At 41.8% G+C, this 19,714-nt stretch overlaps 1 protein-coding gene across 1 annotated transcript in view; it reads left to right on the forward strand.

The window, feature by feature from the left end:
- The window catches only part of ALCAM (activated leukocyte cell adhesion molecule), a 122,935-nt gene that overhangs the window by 65,944 nt on the left and 37,277 nt on the right, over positions 1-19,714 (forward strand). The gene's annotated exons all lie outside the window — the stretch shown is intronic.

A 19,714-nucleotide genomic window follows, 5' to 3' on the forward strand; every position in this document is an offset into this window, starting at 1 on the left:
GAACAGTATACCGCTGTCTTGTCCCTTAATAGCTGGGGATAGAAAAACAGGTCTACAATCATAGCTCACCTTGTCTGTTAAGGGTCATTTCAGCTGGATGACTTCTTCAGATAACCAGGAAGGGGATCAATGCGATGTTGTATCTTCCTGCCATGTGTCCATTATGCTGGGACTGATGTTCCCAGGTGCCTGCCTCCCCGAGAGCTTTGTCTGTGCAGCCTGATGGCTGGTACCAGGTTACCCTTTTCCCCAGGAACAACTGCCAATAAGGTGAGGAGAGGTAACTAAGTAAATGAAGGGCAGTAGAGCTAATAATGGCTATTTTTTCTGTGGCTTCATGCCCATCGGTGTGTCCTCTGGAGACGAAGCCAGTGGAGGTTCCTGTGGAAGCTTGTCTCCTGATGGGAGCCTTGCAAGCTTCTCCACAGGGTGAATGCCCTGGTAGCCAGTCAATTTAACCTTGTTTTGCAGCCTTTTGCTCAGCTGGCCACTATATTTTTATTTTTCTTTTTTTTCCTCTGTCCCTAAATTCATGACACTTCTGGATATGAAGTACCTCCTATTTCCCTGTGAAATGTTAATGGAAATTGTCAAGTTCTTAACCCTTTGGCTTCCTGTGGGGGTACCCATGAGCAGCACAACCACTTGAGCTTTGTTTTCCTTAGGTGGAAGGAAAAGCCCTTAACACAGCTCTAAAGATGGTGTATTGTACTATCTGTATTCCAGTTATTTTTAGGAGTACAGAAGCATCCTATGATGACAGACTACTTTGTTCTCTGAAGTGTAACTAAATAGCAATTTCTGTTGCAGCTATTGTATCCATCCTGAGAAATAAAGAAGTAATTTCAGTCTGATGTGAAAAACCAGGACAAAACCAGAATATTTTACTGTAATTTCATTTGGGCCCATAAGCTGATTTCTTCAGAAGAGCCTTTAGTTGTGGATTTTCTTACTTTGCCTGGTCTGTGAGACAAGTCCTTAGATGGTCCTTTGTAGCAGGACCGTGGAGAACCCAACCCAAAGTAATCATCTTGTCAAATGCTGCCTGCCTGGCCCCTGCCCGTCAGGAGAGCTTTGTGCTGCAGCTTCCCTGTAGAAGAAAAGGGTTTTCAATAAGGCTCTTCTCCTTTGCTTTTCTTTCTTACTTAGGTTGTACAGCTGTTTAAAAAAGAGATTACCACATACTCCAGGTCTTTGGAGTGTCTAATATCGTGAAATACAGGAGAGACATGGAGGCACCTATGAAATATTACTTTATTAATAATGTGCAGGGATACTGTGCTTGAAAATAATACTACTGCCAGTTCTAAAAGCTGAAGAATTTACGATGAAAATGAAAAATGTGTAAAAGCTTGCTTGTACTTATGACAAGAAAACAATGTTTTGTTAGATAGAATATAATTTAAAATATGGGAATTTACATCTTTCTAAAGAAGGAGCTGCCAAATCAAATTAGTTTTGAATTCAGGAAACCTCTTGTTGAGGGATTCAGACAAGCCATATGGTACTCTCTTGAAAACATCAAGGCAAGGGAAGTATTGTGTGGGCTTTTATCACATTTTAGTCATTTTGAGAAGAAAATATGTTTTAATGTTTTTATATGTACAAAATGGCTCATATTGCAATTTAATGAGAAAGAAATGACATGTACCTCAGATAAATCTAGATAATAAAAACCTACTCAGATGCATTCAGCTTGATTTAAGGTGCCTTGTTTTGATTGTAGAGTACTTAATATATTGAGGGGTTTTTTTTAAATAGCTATGCTGGATATTAATTTTATGTTGGACTTGTTTCAGTACTGCAGCAGCCAATTTTAGGTACTTATATGGACTGTCTAGAGAGGAAAAATAATTCTTGGAGCAGCTGTTGGTGCACAGAAGGCAGGTTCAGGTGTGAAGACACTTTTAGGGACTTGTTATTTCAGCCTCAAAGTAGAGGCATGATGCTTATTAAATGGTGCTTTAGGATCATGCCAAGGGTATAGCATGATTGGTGCTGCAGAAACCCTCTTACAACTCTGCAGCCTGGTGGTCTGTCACCCGATTCAAAGCTTCTTTGTGCCAGCTGTCCATTGCTTCTTCATACCTGTCCCAGCTCTGCACAGCCGGCAGCCCTCCTCACCATGGTGGGCAAGGCGTTGCATGTCTGCAGACCTTTCCTAGGCTGTTTTAAAACAAGGATAAAAGCAGTTACGTCCATGGGAAAGTGCATTGAGATTCACTGGTGAAAACAGCAATCTGTAAGTGGAAAGTTTGGGATTTCTAGGCTCTTACTGACTACTTTTAAAAAGATGCTTTCGAGCGTTGTTTCTGAAGGTCTGGGTTCACGTCCCTTGTGTGCAGAAGCTGCAGGTTTCTGTTCAAAGGTCCCTGTCCTGTGCTTCATGGGGAGGAGTGGCTGGGGACCAGCTGGTGAGCAGGGGGTGCACTGAAGGCCTGCTCCGGGGGGGCTACGCCCAGCACCTGCACCGGGTCTCAAAACCCAGCCTCTTCCCTCTTCTTTAGTTTGGTTTAGGCTAAGAACATCTATCTTTCAGACTGAATTTGCATATTAAATGCATTTAGGAAAAGCATATCAAAAAGTTAAACAAAGCAAATCAGCCTAAAAAAGCTGATTTGTACCTGTGAGAAGCCAAAGGCAGCTGTTCCTTTGCTGGAGGCTGGCATGGGTTACTCTGGGGTTTTGTTTGTGGTGGGGCTGGTTTTGTTTTTGTGGTTTTGTTTTTTTTTCGAGACTCAATTAAAACCAATATCCCAAAAACCATTGATTTCCCCCCATGCTGTACACACAACCCATACCAAACGTTTTCATGAGCACATGCACGTGCCCTGGCATCCCTCTGTTCTGTCAGACAAGCCGATACTGACATTTCTGCAAGGACCCTGGGCTCTTAAAAAAGGCAACTTCTAAAGAATAAAACTTTGCAAAGTCACTTTTATCTTCACTGTGCGACATTTGTTTCCCATTAATTTAGAGTAAAAAGGCTTGTTGTCAGTATCAGGGCATTAAAAACATACATCATTCCCTGAGCTGTTGAGACATGGTCAAAGCTCACATAAATTATTCTCTAGCCTTGGTATTTTAGGAAGGGCACCATCTGGCTCCAAAAAGGAAAAAGGATTCCAGAACTAATAATGAGTTTTCAGGATTTCTTCAGAATAATTAGGTACAGGAGTAATTTTTTAAAATGTGTGCTAATTAGTGCATGTTTTTACAGAAGCTGGAGAGTATTAAAAAATGTTCTGCTTCCTCACAAAAGACAGAAGAACAAGTTTTTGTCTTTGAGGGCCAGATCCCTTGCGCCACTGAGCCATCCTAGCACCCCTCCTGACCGTAGGAGATGGCTGGAAGTAGCCGTGAGATTGTTTTGGCCTTTCAGAAAGTGTTTTCTGCCAGGTACACTGCATGGTTGCGTTCCTCTTGATACAGAATAGTGACTGGGAAGGGCTGTAGGTAGTGAGTGCTCTAGGAGTCCCCTCGGGCACGATGGCTTTGAGAGCCACAGCACAGCAGGACAACTTGTGACTGACAGACTCAGGGATGCTTTTAACTTAACCAGAAGCTGAAGCAGCCCCTCACTGGGCCCTGTGTGAATGCTGTTTCTCTGCAGAAAACGCAAGATGGCTGTTAGGAAAGAAGTAAGGTACCTCTCATTTTCTTTGGAGTACTGCGCTATAAAGATGCGCCCAAAGGCTCTGCCTTCAGTAGGTGACCTGCTTCAGCCCGGCACTGCAGTAGCTTGTGTGCTTGGCCAACGCAGGGTCTATGTAGCAAACACTTTGGCTTTGCTGGTTGTTGCAAAATGGTAATAATCTGAGTACGTGGTTGGTGTCAAAAAACAGATAACTAGCAGTGTACAGGTAAAAGCTCTTGCCACAGATCAAAGTAACAACTTGGGAGACCTGTCTCTGTGTTCCTGCTCAGGAAGAATTGGCGATATGGGCGGCAGCAGTGTCTAGATAACGAAATTGGTAATTATGGCCCAAATACGTAGGTCAAAACAGCATATTGAACCATACTTAAAAGTGCAGTTGGGCATTAATGCAGTTTACAAGAGCATAATGCACTGCAAAAGCTGTCATGCTAACGAAAACACGATTGCTTTCTCCTCAAAGAGTTTCTGACAGGTATATAGAGAAAGTGGCCGACTTTCACACCAAGACAGGTGTTTACAGAGAGTTTCAATGACAGCGTAAGTGTGGCCACTCTGTGCTGGAAGCCACACATCAAACTGAGGTGGGCTACTCTGAAGGAATTGCTGTTCACTCAACCATTCACATCGAAATCTACAATTACAAGCATCCAAGTCTGTGCAGCTGCTATCATTTCTGATACTGCTGTTCAGAACTATGTCAAAATGAGTGGCATGTAGTGAACGCATTTCCTAAAGCCAGCGTAGTGTATTACCTGGGTAGTCAAAAAGTTTTTCACTGTTCCTGCAAACAATGTACCACGTTTTATTTGTGGCAGAGGCGCGTGCTGCATGCCTGGAGCTGGGGGGTTCGCTGGACAGGGGTTACGTTGGAAGTAACAGTGGCTCCACGGGGATCCTGAAGTACTGCACTGGAGGTTGGGCTGGGCTGGGCTGGGTCCCTGAGCAATCAGTTGCTCATGTCACACTTCTATTATCTTTTAAATGGGGTCCTGGACTTTCAGGAAGCTACCACAAGATAATAATAGTGAGGGAAGCTTAGTCAGCACAACTGTTTTCTAGTAGTAATGCTGATGTTTTGTGCCCTTGCCCTCGTGCTGTGGGACTACTTGTTCTTGAAGACAAATATGTGCATAAATATTTGAAAGACTGAACTTCAGTACTGCTTCTGTTTACACACGCTTACAGTAACTCCTTGGTATCCTTTTTGGGACTACAGATAGGCATTACAACATATGCCACTGCTTTTAAACTTTATAGCAACAGTGTATTTCTGTAAAGCAATGCCTACAGTTTAAAACTCTAAAAAGTAACTCATATTAATTAAAAAAATGAATAAGAACCATACTTTGCATTTTCTAACCCTTTATGGTTTTCTCGAGAGGACAGCTGAGACTTACAGCAATTTGTTCAATAACTGGACAGAACCTGTATGTTCTAATGTTACGTTATATTGATAAATCATTGTAAGCTGTGAGCCCATCCACCAGATTTGGGCTGCAGTTGTGTGGTCCTTTCCAGCATAGTTTTATATATGCAGCATTATTTTAAGCAATGAGGGTTTTTTGTAAAAAACAATAAAGAACTCATGCAAAAAAGAAAAGTAATAGCACATCAGATGCTGGCTTATATATGCACATACATATGTAAATACATATGAGGTGGAAACAGACCCTGATATTTGGCAGTGTTTCATACCAGTGCACATGTCGGTAATATCCACAAGTAGAAATGATGGGCACTGAAGTCACACCAGCCTTACATATTTCCATGACCATGTAGTCTGTGTTTCACCATTGAATAAGAGTCTGTGTAATGTTAACTCTTTTCATATATAGTTTGCAGTTTGTGCTGCTGATAACACCTGTTAATTTTCGTCATACTGGTTAAGAAAGGCAGGCAAAGACGAATCTTTCAGAAACGAAGGTGATGCTGATTTCTCCCACTGGTGAAAGTGCACATCTGCTTCAGCTCATCCTCCTACAGCAGGAGACAGTTGCCAGTACCAGGGCTGGCTACAGGCATCTGTGAAATTTAAAAAGCTGTGTCTGTGAGGAGCCCATTAAATCTAAAGAGAGCCTCAGAGGAGCTGTCAGTCACTTATTTTAGCATAAATCATAAGGATTTATAGCATTATACTTTCAATGAGCTTCCCCCCCCTCACACCTATGTTATTGTGCTATCAGTGAAATGATAGGTCTTGTCTCCAGGTAACAAAGACTTGTTGATGATTCGAGGAGGCTACATTCATCTCATCTGCATCGCTTTGTCCTCTCCCTTATCAGTAGGGAACGCAGTTGGAAAACAGAAGGAGCAGCCAAAAGCCTATCATCACCTGGGGGGGTGTCCATCCAACCAGAGCCACCTGATGGCACATAAAGCTGATGCTTTCCATTTACCAATCTACTTCCCTAATTTGGAAGGGCTGGATGTTTTCTGTTGAAAGCATGTACAGCTTTTTCCACCCACTCAGCGTTACGGAAGGATAAATCTGTCCTTCATCTATGCCCTTTAAAGTTGTAACTTCTGTAAGGCGGCTTTTTTGTTTTTTCCAGGTGATTAGTGCATGGTTTTCACCACAAGTAAATGAAGCTCACTCACCAAAAATAATATTCTGTACACATTACAGTCACAGGTTATGATTTGCTCTGTTGGTGAAATCTAGATGGTTTCTTTGGGAATAAACGCGGCCAAAACCAGCAAGCAGCAGTTCTGGTGAGTGTGACTGCAGTAGAGAAGTGTGGCAGGACACTGCCTCTTAATTAGCTGCAGACCCTGCAGCCTTGATGAAGTGCAGGCAGGAAGAATGTGTTTCTGTAATACACAGTATTGGATGCACAATTTTGGGTGCTTATCTCGACAGTGTCAGTGGAAGCTGCACTTCTGCAAGTTGCCTATCAAACTTGCATTCACCAAATATTTTATTTTCTTATTGGGGTGTATGGAATTATTACAGGAATACGGTTGGAGCTTCTGCTAATGTTTCAGAGCATTGATGAAGAAAGAGAAGCAAAAATTATGCCTTCTCCCCACAGATTCTTCTCTGCTTGCTGGAAACCCCATTTGCTGCAGAGCGGAATGCTGATAGCAGATAGCAAGCCTCTGACAGAAGCTGGGGAGCTGAACCTTAGGATAGTAAGCAAGTGTCCAGGTGAATGTGCAGGTAATGGAGAAGGTAGGGTTTGCAGATCTGGAACGTACCCAGTAGTAGAGATCTGGCCTTTTTCTTTGTTTTAAGATTACTTGACAGAACAATCATGATTTGAAGTAGAGGAACAACAAGCATGGTTAAAAAAATTACATTCTTGAAAACTGTCAGGCACTAATTTTCAGCTTCGAAGGATGCTAGACAGGCAGAAGGGAAGTGCCTGTTCCTGTAAGGAGGACTGTGGGCAGAATGCAGACAACTCACAAGAGGAAGGTGGTTAGAACGGTGTCTGTTGTTGAGATTCCTTTGCATAGGAGGACTGTGGTGGCGTTGATTTAACTACATCAGTTTTTCTAACTTTCTGTGGTACCTTGTTTTTCCTAATTCCTATTTTTTTCCCATTATGTTTATTTACTTTTAGCTAGAGTGATCAGTGATTTCTTTTTTCTTTTTTTTTTTTTCTCATACTTTGCAAAACAATCCTCTGATTTGCTTTCTGGTACCTTGATTTTTCTCTTGAGACTCCTTCATGCTTAAAGAAATGTAAGAAATGTAAGAAATGTATACCTGTCCTGGGAAGTATATCTGTGGTAAAACAAATTGTTACTAAGTTTTCACTTATCAAGAAATCCAGTATTTTTCTTATTTACCTTTATAGAGGGAGGTATGGATAAGTCTTATTTGTTTCTGTACTGCTAAGCCTTAGGTATGTTAACCACACAATTTTCACTAATTAGAAGTAGAAAAGGTGCAGAGAGCAGGTGAGGAAAACCAAGTAATGCTGATGTTGGCTCTGCCAATGTAGCCACAGAGCCCTTCCATGTATTTGATTGGGAGTAGGCGAATACAGGGTCAGACTTCCCTATGAAGCTGTAGTCTTTGAGTGCATCCTTGCATCTGGCTGATGCCAGAGGGAAGAAAATGCTGCCTATCAGTTGCTTTTCCAAAGCTAGGGTCTTGCTAGAACTATTTTTCCTTTGTTTTGATGCAAGAGTTGGAGCATAGATCAGTAAAGCATATGTTTCTTAGGTAGTGCCTAACTTTTAAAACAACTTGATATGGAAGGTCCATCTGCTCCTTGTCCTCTTACCTGCTTATGGATCCTCACAGACCAAAATATAAAGGGATGTACTCACAAGGCATACTTGTATATAGACAAGCTAGTGTGTACTTTACTAGCATATATGGACCACAGCATGTGAAAGAAGACTTTTTTTCCTCTATGTTTTCCATAGTTGGAGAGGAGCACCCTGGGTCAGGGACCCAGGTGTACTACTGTTTTTTGTTATGATCACAGTGAAGTCTTAACATGGTGCTGTGATCGCACCTTCCCAGAAACAGCAGTTGACCAAGTGGGATGCAGTGATCACCTTCTTGTCATCTTGCAGTTGCTTCTTCTCGTTGGTTTAATCCCATGCAGGGTGATGGGAAGAAGGTAATGGCTGTGGTAGGAAGGGAGCCCAGTGTTTCACCTTGTGAGAAACAGTCTGTTCACTTCCAGGTGCCTCTGGAAGGAGCCAGCAGGTTTGGGACTCCTTTGCCGTCTCCACTCCAGTGATACCATGATTGCAGCCCCATTTCCCAGGCCTCTTGCTGCAGTGAAGCAGCAGCACACGCAAGGGAAGGATACAGATGGCAAAAGTTCAGCCTCCTCTTTCAGAAGGTCTTCTCCCTTGGTGCGCTGCCAACTTGACATTGACTTAAAATCTAGGATGACAGGGCATTGTACTCAGAGTACCAAAACAAAATCTCTTACAGTTCTGATATGAAAAACATACACTGTTTAGCCTCTTATTCAGCATTTATGTATAAATTATGTGTTTTTTCTGCACTGTTAGCCTGTGGGGTATATTGATCCACACTGTCAATATAAAGTTATGAAAAAGCAAGAGGGCCAGGTCTTTTTTTAGTATGCTGTCTATTGACTTTTTTTTATAAAAGGAAAAAAGGATTCATAGCAAAATATAATCAGGGCTTTTAGATAATTATTTTTGAGCTACAGGTTTTATTTGACTTAATAGAAACTTTTAAGTCCCTTTAAGCTATTGGATACACAGCACCATTGCTAACTAGCATAAACAAGAAGATGAAAAACAATTGAGGCAGTTCTAGCAAATGGAAAAGTGCTTTGGAAGGGCAACTGAGAAGCGTAACAGAAGTACGCTGCAGGAGCAGCCAGAGGTTAACCTCAGAAAGAGTGAGAAGTTTTACCAAGCTACAAAGGCTTTGTTGATCCCATTTTGCATAATTAGGTATACCCTTTAAAGTTGAAACTCATTGCAGTATTGACTCAGAAACTGTTTTCCCACATTTGCTGCTCATCTCTTGGCAGATAGCTTGTATCATCAAACTTTAGTAGGCTACAACTCACTTCCCTGGCAGATGTGCCAGACCATTTGTTAAAAATCACACCATATGTTGGTAACTATTTTAATAAACTATTTTCAGTTTTCCCATATGTTAAAAAAAAATATAGTTCCTTCAGTCATGGCTACATCTTGAACAGAAGTATTTATATGAAGATATGTTGGCCATCTTATCTCTTCCTCTGAATTATGAGAACTGTCCTAAGCAATGTTTTGTAAAAATTTGCATCAAAGTAAATCATTAACAGTGGCCTTCGAGTTGCAGCACCAACTGTGGGAAAGAGAGCTTTTTTCCCCACTGTACAGTGCTCATAAAAAACACATCTGGGTTTTCTGATGCTGACCACAACTTGCCAGTGTTGGGTGTGTCTTTTGACATGGTTCCACCCCGTTGTGGAAACATTGTCTTTGCTAGCCTTATACTAATTCAAGCATTTTTAAGTAGGTAGATGTTTTTTCCTTAAGTCCTGTTTGTAAATATTTGCTTTACATTTTTACAATTCCTTTGGCAGAAGAGTGCAGGCCACAGTTTGCTTTCATGTGGAGGGGTGTCCAGTATACCTGGAATCGACTACCCCAGGGGTGGAAGCACAGCCCCACTATTTGTCATGGACTAATTCAAACTGCACTGGAAAAGGGTGATGCCCCTGAACATCTACAGTACATCGATGACATCATTGTGTGGGGCAACAAGGCAGAAGAAGTGTTCAAGAAAGGACAAAAAGTAATTGAGATACAAATTTACAATTTTGCTTAACACTACATTTTTCCCTACTTAGAGCAACACTACTATTTATGTAACTTTTTAAAACCTGTAAGATTTACTCAAAGGACTTGAAAATTTAAACCTGCAAATCAGCTTGCAAAACAAATCTGACTGGTTTTGGATCAGCACCAAATCCAGAAATAGAGTAATTCTGAGCCAAAAGCTAGGGTTTCCATAAAATAGTGTGATTAGAAGGCCATTGAAATCACAGGTGGTGTTTTGGGGTGGTGGTTTGTAGAAATAAGCTGAGGACTTTCCCCCGAAAGGAAAATTTTGCTGTAACAAAGCCCATGTGGTACAAAGGCACTGGTGGCTTTCATGAGTTATCCTTCCAGTTCTTTAGTAGATTTTGGAGCCTTCCTGATTTAAAAGGGACCAGATTAAAAAGCAGAGATGCGCTTACTGCTGCCAGGCAAACCAGAGCTTTGCTGGTCCTGTTTCAGAGCTATTGGTCTTAGCAGTTTCCTTTGTCTTCTTGGAGCTGGGCATTGGAACAGAGGCTGAGGTAGCTCAGCTCATTGGAACAGAGGCTGAGGGAAGGTAGCAAGGTTGATGTGCTGACACAAGTAATTCATTTTGCAGTAGCATTTTGCATCAGTTACTGAGCTTTGAATTGATCATTTGGTCTCAAGCTTTGCAGAAGCTAATGCTAGGAACAGCTTTTTTATGTAGTTTGAAAGCTTTGCTGACTTGGAAAGCAGTATCTGGTTTACTTTAAGTGACAATGACAATGCATGTAATGATGGACATTCAACTTGTAAAGAAGTATGAGTACGTACAAATTTCTTTTGCGTACATATTAAAAATTCTAGAAACTTCTTGTGATTATGATTACTGTCATGATTATTGCTTTTTATATATAACACTTAAAGTTCCTAAGCTGACAAAAGCTTATTAGTCATCATTATTTAGATGCAATCCAGGCGTTTTGGTACATTCAGACTGAAGAAGCTTTTCTTCTGTATGTTCTCCAGTGTACTCCTTTAGCAGCAAGGATGATGGAAAATGTTCAGAGAAATGCCTAGTATGAACCTCCCTAGGGTAAAGCTTACAGTAATGATCACCCCTGTAAACTGCACACTTGTAGCATCTAGTACAAACCCGTATGCTCTTGGAAGGATATAACTTTCTAAGACCTCTGCCTTACAGATTGAAATGTACCTCAGTCTTTTCAAAAGCTTGTGCTAAAATTGTTCCAAATCAAGCTACAAGCAAAGCTTACAGGAAGGGAGCGTACAGATGCAAAAGCTGTATTCTGGTGTGGGAAGTGGGGAAAATAGCTGCTGAAATACTGAAACAGCTGGATGTTTTGAAATCTTAGAGCAGAAATAGCCCTCAGTGAAACAAGCAGCAGTTGAGTAGTCTGGTTTGTGAACAGGCACACAGCACCCAGAGTTTTATTTGGCCATATTGTAGGACTTTGAAAACTGTGGTTAAATTATTCTGTGAGATTTTGGACCTAAACTCATGGAGGCCTCAGCCTTGAGTTCACACTTAGGGTCACACAGAGAGCCAAGGTACGTTCTTGTGTAGGAAAACTGTTCATCATGCATGACTGGCTGAACTATAGAGCAAAACGCCACTGAGAAACGTGCATTGGTCTCTGTTGTCTTGACCAAAGATGGAGGACGGGGCTGAGGATTTCTTTATTGATAAGGTGATAGAGCCCATGCAGCCTTGGTCGGATGGCACATGTTACCTTGGCTAGTTTCTGATAATAGCTGGTTTGTTTGTACTGATAAGGAAAACATGTGATTTGTATGGAATTTGAAAGGAGTAGGAGCATATTAGTTGTTAAGTGTTCATAGGAGAGAGGATTTGTGAAGTGTTTAAGTGTTTCCTTTAGTATTTTTTCCTCATTTATAAGAATAAACTCTGCGTATTTTAAACAAGCATAATGCTTTGTGTAGAGTAACGATTGCTGAATTTTGCTGGCATTTAATGCCTGCTCTCCAGCTCTGGTGTTTTCAGTATCTAGCTTTAAATACCCTGCCTGTTTCCTGATGTTTATTGCCTGATGCCTTGATGTTGCTGGGTGCCAAGTCCCATCTCCCTAATCTGCTGGAGTACTTGCCAAAATCAGTGTTAAGCATGTAAGTGCTTCTGTTTGTGTGGGTTTGGCTACTTGTGTCTTTGGAGTTAAGTAGGTGCTTCTTTGACCAGCTTGTCAAAAGAGAATTCAACATCTTCCAGAGTCACAACCATGTTTTGAGTTGGGTCTTCTCAAAAAAAACCCTAAAACACGTGGAATGTGCATTCCCAGTCAGCTACTTTGTATCTTCAAAGAGCTCAATTTAGTGAGGATTCCAAAGGGTAATTGCTGTCCATTACATCAGTGCTTATAAAATGATAAAGGATTTTTTTTTTCCTTTGGTGTTAAAATTGCCTGCATGCTGATATTATTCAGGGTTTAAAACTCACTGAAGGAATGCTGTGATAAAGTATAAGAAACCCTTCATCAAGTTCTGTTACGTTGTTTTACAAGAGTATGTTACATTAAATACTGTTGGATATGTTTATCTGAAGTTAATTTCCCTCTTGGATAATATTGATGATTCTCTTGTAGCTAATAGTCCTTTTGAAGTCCTAATCACCCACGTGTGGATTTGTTTTACTATTTAAACAGGTAGAGAGATAAGAAACAATATGTACTGTTTATATAAGCTGTATCAGATAACATATCCACAAACATAAACTCTTTTGTCTTTAATCATATTTGTATGATGAAGATAATCAATGTTTGGATTTTTTTGGAAGTGTTTGCCCTGCTTCCCAATTTTGATGCCCAGCATATGAAACAAGGAACGATCGTAACCACTGAACTGAAATGGATGCTGTCATATGCATGAATTTTGATAATATGAACCTTTTCTTTTTGCTTTGCTTTAACCAGTTTTTTGACATCTTGAAGTGTATCTTGTGTTTTCTGTGCTATGTCAGAAGATGAATGACCAAGGGCACGTCTGTGTAAGCTGTGCGTAAGAGTGCCTGTTGTAGCTCATGTGAAGAGGCTTGTTTTCAGTAAAGCGAGCTGGCTCACAAGGACGAGCTTGTTGAAAAAATAGCACCTGGGCCTCTGTTGCGGAGGTCTGCAAACTCAAGACTGAGTGGTGTTTGGGTCCTAGGCTGTTGTGACTTGACAAAAAGGATGATTAAAGTCCCATTATGTTCATACAGAACTTACCCTTTCTTCAGCTGACTTCGTCAGGCCTAGGTAGGGAAACATGAGGTCCATGACATGTTTGCTGTATTTTCTCTTCTCTGCTCCCATGATCAGCATTGTGAATGTCTTTAAAATTTACTAAACGTCTTACTGGAAAAGTTACTTTTTGCCAGGTGTTAGGTGTTGGAAATGTGAGAAAAGCAAAACAGTGAGAAATCTGTAAAACACACATTTCCTTGACACAGGGTGCCCAGAGCAAGCACAGGACAGGATGGAGGTCCAGCGATTTGTGTTTGTCATGGCGCCAAGGAGGGATGCGAAGCGGGGTGTAGGCCATGCGGTACCATTCTTTCACTCATTTCAAGGACAGATTTATCTCCTGCTCTACTTCTTTCTCTCAAGGGATGATTTTTGCAGTAGCCTGCCAGCCTTGTTCCTCATCCTCCCTTTTTTCTCACAAAAACAGCTGTACCCCGGGCACCAAAGAATGTGCTGTGTCGTTACTCAAAAGATAATGGCTTGACTGCAGTCCCACCCCCTCACACATACAAACTAAGATAAATACTACCCCAAGTTTGTACCTAACTTGGAGGGACGATAATCTGATACCAAATCAGAGGGACAGATCGATGGGTTTGTGCTCTCTCCCCTTCCCCCAAGGGATGCCTTTTGGTAAGATTTCCTCAGCTATGCTGAGTGTATACCCGGGAACTTAGTGTGTGTGATTGCAATCCTTTCTCTTTTGTGTAATGCTATATAGCCAACCTGCAGTTTGTGCATTTACCGTAGGCAGTCTTAAAGAATCTGTAGATGTTGCATAACAATAAACCATACTATTCGTGAACCTGACTGCTTCTCTTGAATGCAACCAGACCTACAGCATACAGGCTGTTTGGGCTGGGTCAGACCTATAGTGACGGCCCCAATTGGCATACCTATTAAGAGATAAGTCCAGCCACCCCTAGTCCCTCTAATCTCTGAGGACCGGCTAGAACACAAGGGGATTTACCTCTTACCAAATGTATTCTCACCCTAAATGCAACACCAGGCAAGGAAAAGAGAGGGAGAAAAAATAGTTGAGTCCTGTCTGAAAAGTCCAACTTCCATGCAGCATGGAAGGTCGCCACCCAGCTGGAAAGCAGCTTTGCAGAAAAGGTCCTGGGGGTCCTGGTGGACACCAAGTTGAACATGATCAGCTGTGTGCCCTTTTAGCAAAAAAGGCTAATGGTATTCAGGGCTACATTAGGCAAAGTGTTGCCAGCAGGTTGAGGGAGGTGATCCTCCCCCTCTGCTCAGTGCTGGTGAGGCCACATTTGGAGTTCTGTGTCCAGTTCTGGGCTCCCCAGTACAAGAGAGAGATGGACACACTGGAGAAAGCCCAGTGAAGGGCCATGAAGATGGTGGACTGGAACATCTCTCCTATAAGAAGAAGCTGAGAGAGCTGGAACTGTTCAGCCTGGAGAAGGCTCGGAAGGGATCTCATCAATGTGTACCAATACCTGAAGGGAGGCTGCAAAGAAGATGGAGCCCAACTCTCATCAGTAGTGCCCAGTAATAGGACAAGATGTGATGGGCACAAACTGAAATGTAGGACATAACTCTGAACATCAGGAAACACTTTTTTTCCTGTGAGAGTGACTAAGCACTGGCACAGACAGGTTGCCCAGAGAGGCTGTGGAATATCCATTCTTGTGAGATATTCAGAAGCCATTTGGACATGGTACTGGGCAACCAGCTGTAAGTTGCCCTGCCTGAACAGGAGAGTTGGACCAGATGACCTCCAGATGTCCCTTCCAACCTCAACCAATCTGATTCTGTGAACAATCTTAATTTTTTTCCCTAAATAGTACTTTTAATTAAATGGAAAATACTTTTCAGTGTTAAAATCTACTTTAAGGCATTATCGATATCAACAGTTGGGACAGTAAGTACTGCTGTCAAGTCTTGTCCCATTCAAAGCTGGAGGGCTTTTTCTAATCTGTTTTGCATTGTACCAATACCCAGCTGTCATTCATATACTGCTTTGTCTTTTTTTTTTTAAAAAAAAAGCATGTCCAAAAAGGAGCAACAAAGCTGGTGAAGGGTCTAGAGAAAAAGTCCTATGAGGAGCAGCTGAGGGAACGGGATTGTTGAGTCTGGAGAAGAGGAAGCTGAGGGGAGACCTCATCGCCCTCTGCAACTACTTGAGAGGAGGTTGTAGCAAGGCGGGTGTCGGGAAATGGCTTCAGGTTGTTCCAGGGGAGGTTTGGATTGGATAGTAGAAAACATTTCTTCACCAAAGGGTTATTGAGGACTGGAACAGGCTGCCCAGGGCAGTGGTCAAGTCACCATCCCTGGAGGTCTTTAAAGAACGTGAAACGTGGCGCTTAGGGACATGGTTTAGTGGTGGACTTGGCAGTGCTAGGTTTACAGTTGGACTCAATGATCTTAAGGGTCTTTCCCAACCTAAATGATACTATGATTCAGAAAGATGACTTCCTGATCTTAAGAACATGTAATTAGTGTTTTTGTGAAATACTGATGTTTCCTAAAGGAAATCATTTAGGCTGATACCAACCATTTGGGTGGGTACCTAAGTGGATGCTCAAGAGAGGACCTATGTGTATGCCTGTATAGCTGAAATCCTTTTGGGAAGTGGAAGGCAGAAAGAAAGATTTGCCTGTTGCTACTTCAGAGCTGATAGCAAGCAACTTAATAAAATACCTACTTCATGAGGCAAAGCTTTTTAACCTCCCACAATGTATTAAGTACAAGCTAATCTGGGCTACCTGGAGATAAAATGGGAGGGCCAAAACCTCAAATAAAGATTTGAAGTGCTAATCCTAATTCAGAGTTTCCAAAGTAGATAACTACAGTTTCTGAAGGAGATGCTAAATAGACGTAATAGCTCTTGGATTTGGACACTTCCACTCCAGAAGCTGCTAATTGACCTCTTCTGCTCAGTGCTGATGATTGCTTCAAAGAACCATAGCAGCCAGCCTGTCCTGCTGTTCTCTGGTAATGAGACCTTGCTCCTTGGGTCCAGAAAATGGAATAAAACATCATTGCTGAACCTGCCAGTGCAGAAGCATCAGCAGTAAAAAATTAGGTGCAGAAGGGAAATACAGGACATCCCTGTAGATGTGAAACATCACACTTAAATCAGTGGACTCCAGGATATTGAGGAAGGTTCAGTTGCCCAGTTTTCCATTGCTTTAGTAACCAGAAGTAAAGCTGTGCTGTGAGGCAGCCAGCTAGGTCAGTGAAGAGGAGTTTCGGGCAGTACCTCTGCTAGTTGTAGTTTTCAGATACAGGTTCATAGTCTCCCATGGATCTTGCATCTAAAGGGTGTTTGAACAGCCCTTGTTCTGTTTTACATCTGTTAGAAAAATCTTACTCTTAAGCACTTAAAGGTGTTTGCGGGGAGAAAAATACTCAGTATTTCAAATGGAAGGTAGAGATGGAAAACGTGGCTGCTTTCCACACACTTCCTACAGCTTTTGTTATTTCCTTGGAAGAACATCAGCTTCCTGATTTTTAGATACTCACCTTCTATCCATTGCTCTTATATGATCCCGTTGATTAAAAATATTAGTCTAAATTGTGACTTACATCATAAGCTCTTGTTGAGGATCCAAAATAACAACAGCACCTCCTCTGCCTTCAAGCCTCTGATCAAGTAGTCAGATTTTTTGTTTTGTCACCCAAATATGTGGGTACTGTTTGGTTCCCCCCTTGTGAAACAGAGGCAGAGAGAGGGACAAAGAAGGATGCCATTTAGCACTGCCATGGGGACCTGGAAAGTACTGTAATTAAAAGCATCAACAGCAAATGCCATCTCAGTTTAGCTGTGTCCTGCTGGGATCTCTCTGAGTCATCATACCTCCTGATGCTGCTGCTTTCTTCCTGTGTCTGAACCTACGTGGAAAGGTTTAATCTTGCTCAGAGTTTCTTCACCACTGGATCAAAGAGGGGGAAATGAGTTAAACCCCTCAGCCTGCTCAAAGCTGTATGTAAAGGCATGGAAGGAAAGTGAGCTGCATTAACCTGTTATATAGGTGTAATTCATAGCTGGTTCAAGTAGAGCTTCTCCCAGCATACGTGCTTCTGAATTAGTGTTGTTATTAACAGTGCTGGCTGTTTTAAAGGCAACATCTGAAAACCATGCAGGGGAGCTGGCTGAGCTCTTAATTAGCTACAGAAAGGTGCATCAGAAATACAGCAAGGCAGGGCATGACGTCCAGTGATTTCTTGTAGTGTTATTCCCTACAGTTGTCTTTGCACCCTCCTGCAGTTAATGAGATATGAGGGCCTTGACATTGACCCTGTGTTGTGTCAGGGCATGGAGCAATTTGTTATATATTTGTAGATCCTGCTTTCATTTTCTTAGAATAAGCTGGAAACTATGTAAAGGGCTCTCAGAAAATGATGGTTGATGCTAAGCACTGTTACATCATTAAGCAGTCATTTTCTTCTATTTTCTTCTTCATCCCACCATTTTACAAATATATCTAATACCAACAGAGAGAGGAATTTCCAGATTTGTTGAGGTGATTGTTTGTTTTTCTCTTAAATGTCTAGGTTTGCAAAGTTGTTTTGTGGAGATTACTGCAGTTCCTGCAGGGAAAGTTTACAGTTTTTCGACTAGTTCGCACTCCTTAAACGTGGTAGGAGAAAATTTTACAGCAGGACCTCTTGTATTCTTGTAAGGACCATTTCTCTGTATATAAAGTGAAACCTGTGTCTTTCTCGTTCCGTGTTAACAATTAATAGAAAACTGTATTATTTTAGTTTAGACAGAATTTATGGCAAGGCATGGTTTTTGCAGGAGGGGTTGTCCGTCTTAAGGAATGGCTTTCAGATGGAAGAGTTCTAAAATCAGAGGCCAGTCATTCTCTTTATCAGGCCGTTCAACAACTACCTGCTCCGAATGCTATAAATGTAAGTCCTTTCCAGAAACAATTTCATTCGCGCTCATGAGGCTGTTTGTCAAGTCTTTGGTAGCATTTACTTGTTACCTTAGCAACTTGCAGGGGTTAAACAGGTGTCTAGGAGAGAACAACATTACAGATTCCACAGGGTCATTTTGCTTCCCCCTCGTGACAGGGAGTATCTCCTAGCAGGAGGAGCAGTTTCTTGTTTTCCATGTGATGCAAAATACCATTACAGAATTTCAAATTAGTAAATGACACTTGACTGGAATTCGAACGTGTACTAACCAGCTTACTAGTTGAATAAATATTTGCAAGTGTCTTGAATTTTGCACCCATGAGAGAGAGGAACCAAAAAGGACTGTTTATTGTAGCTCTAGCAGAATCTAAAATTGGGATTCAACTTGAGAAGCCAAAGTTGCTTTGTCCCCCTCCTGGAGATCAGAATGAGGATGAGTGCAAGGGAAGAATTTGTTCCAGCTCTGAATTTTACTTCCATTTATAGTTTGATTGGTCCTATTTGCCTAAAATTGAAGTTAGCCGATTTCTTAAAAAAAATTTTTGTTTCATTTTTAGAGATTGCACTTACTGAGCACCATCTAGTGGACGGACTGCTATTGTCACGTCTGGTCTTCGTAAACTGTACAGCGCATGCAGTCCTGCTTATAGTGTGAATGATGTACCTAAAGTATGTTTGTGACTAATTATATGACAGAATCAGAAGAAGAATAGCAGTTGTTCGTTGAAAATGAGCAGTGTGAAGAAAAGAAGTTCAAGATATGTGCGGGTAGTGGTGCCTGTTATCTCCTGCATTCCTTCAATCCATTATGCTCCAGCCTGCTTGCCACCTCCTCTGCCTTGCCATGCAATGCTGTCTAGGTTGTAAGCTTCTCTAAGGCAGGATTTTGGAATACTATTTCTTTGTGAAGTACCACACAGCACAGACCACAGCCTGATTGTCACTGTGATACAAATGATAAATATGAGCTGGTGCTAATGGTGATATCTGAAGTCCTCATCTCAGGAAAATGCTCTGGAGTCTTTCTAATTTAAATTCTAGGCAATGAGTTAAGTGTTTGGCTCTTTAAAAATACATGACTTTGTTTAAAGAAACAAAAAAATCCTTGGGAAAACCTCCCTATAGAGTGCACACATGCAGAAAGCAAGAGAATTGTCAGGTCATCCCAGTGGCTGCCTCAGGACTTGGGAAAAGATACGGGGTCTGCGGCTCCGGTCTTTTGGGAGTGCATGGGAACGGGTTTGCTTTTTCCAGCTCTAGCAAGAAGGGCTGAATCTCTGGAAAACTGAATGTCTCTAAGAAGCTTGGGTGTTTCTGTGGCCCTGACTACATCACCAGCATCCTACTGCTCACTCTTAAATAAGGTTTCTTTGGCAGCAATCCTTTGATTGTATAGCTCCAGTTGCAAATGAAAGGGGGAGACCCTGAGTCTTTGGGCAGAAGATCCTGGCAAAAGCTGCAGACGTGTGGGTGAGAGGAGGCAGCCAGGGCACATGCTCAGTGACACCAGGCAAGCACCAGAGGCAAAACCTCCCTCCAGTGTAAGGAGCCATGAGCATCACCAAGAGCAGGGAAACTACGGATAAATGGGAGCAAAGCAAAGTCGCATTAGAGCAAATGCACCAAGTTGTAACACCTTCCCCTTTAAACTTCCTTGTGTTTTAACGTTTCATCACTTGAGGGTCTG

This window comes from Strix uralensis, chromosome 2 (assembly GCF_047716275.1).
Source record: "Strix uralensis isolate ZFMK-TIS-50842 chromosome 2, bStrUra1, whole genome shotgun sequence".
Lineage (NCBI taxonomy): Eukaryota > Metazoa > Chordata > Aves > Strigiformes > Strigidae > Strix > Strix uralensis.